Genomic DNA, 792 nt, shown 5'->3' with positions numbered 1-792 from the left:
AAGGTATACTGGATGGATGGATGGATGGATGGATGCATCACATCCTGAATCATGCGTTCTTGTCACCTTTTCATCCACTAAGGAAAATCTTTTTCTCTCTTTCCCTGAACCTCAGTCTGGATGGAACAGACAGACCTGAAATTCTGGCTGGATATCACGTTACATGTGGTGCAATCTCAGGAACCGTAGTCCATTTTTGCCGGCAAAAATGACTGCAGTCCTCTTTGAAATGAGCTCTCAGTGTAAAATGTAGCAGAGCCTTGGTGGTACATCCGCTCTGATACAACAGATTAGGAGTTTTGTTAAATATCCGTCATTGATCAATAAATCATTTTAGCACCCAGTTCCTGTCCTGGCCAGACACCTTGTGTCCTGTGTGTCATTCTGGTTCCGACCCAAAGACTGCTGAGTCGCTGCCTGTCTTCCTGAGCTGTGGGATGCAGGAACAACCCCCCCCCAAAAAAACCAAAAGCTGCATAGGTTCCCCAAAAGTTCAACGTCTAGGAATTCATCTGTGCTGTATCGGACTGACTCTTACTTTTCCTCGAGTGGCCTAGGTGGACATAAGACCCTGACCAACTGGTATGAGGCCGCTGATGAAACAACTACTCACAACAGGTCTTAATCCTTCTTAATCCGTCCTTTCCCCTCCCATAGGGCATCAACAACTTAAGTATCTTTTATTATTTTAAGGGTCCCTTGCTTTGTTAGATGCTGACTGGTTTACTAAAAGGATTTTTGATGTTACAGCCTTCTTTCCCGTGAAGTTTTGTTTTGAGCCTTATTCTGCTG

The sequence above is a fragment of the Cyprinodon variegatus genome, unplaced genomic scaffold (assembly GCF_000732505.1).
Source record: "Cyprinodon variegatus isolate N-32 unplaced genomic scaffold, C_variegatus-1.0 Scaffold1107, whole genome shotgun sequence".
Classification (NCBI taxonomy): domain Eukaryota; kingdom Metazoa; phylum Chordata; class Actinopteri; order Cyprinodontiformes; family Cyprinodontidae; genus Cyprinodon; species Cyprinodon variegatus.
The sequence above is the reverse complement of the archived record's forward strand: the minus strand, read 5'-3'. Positions refer to the sequence as shown.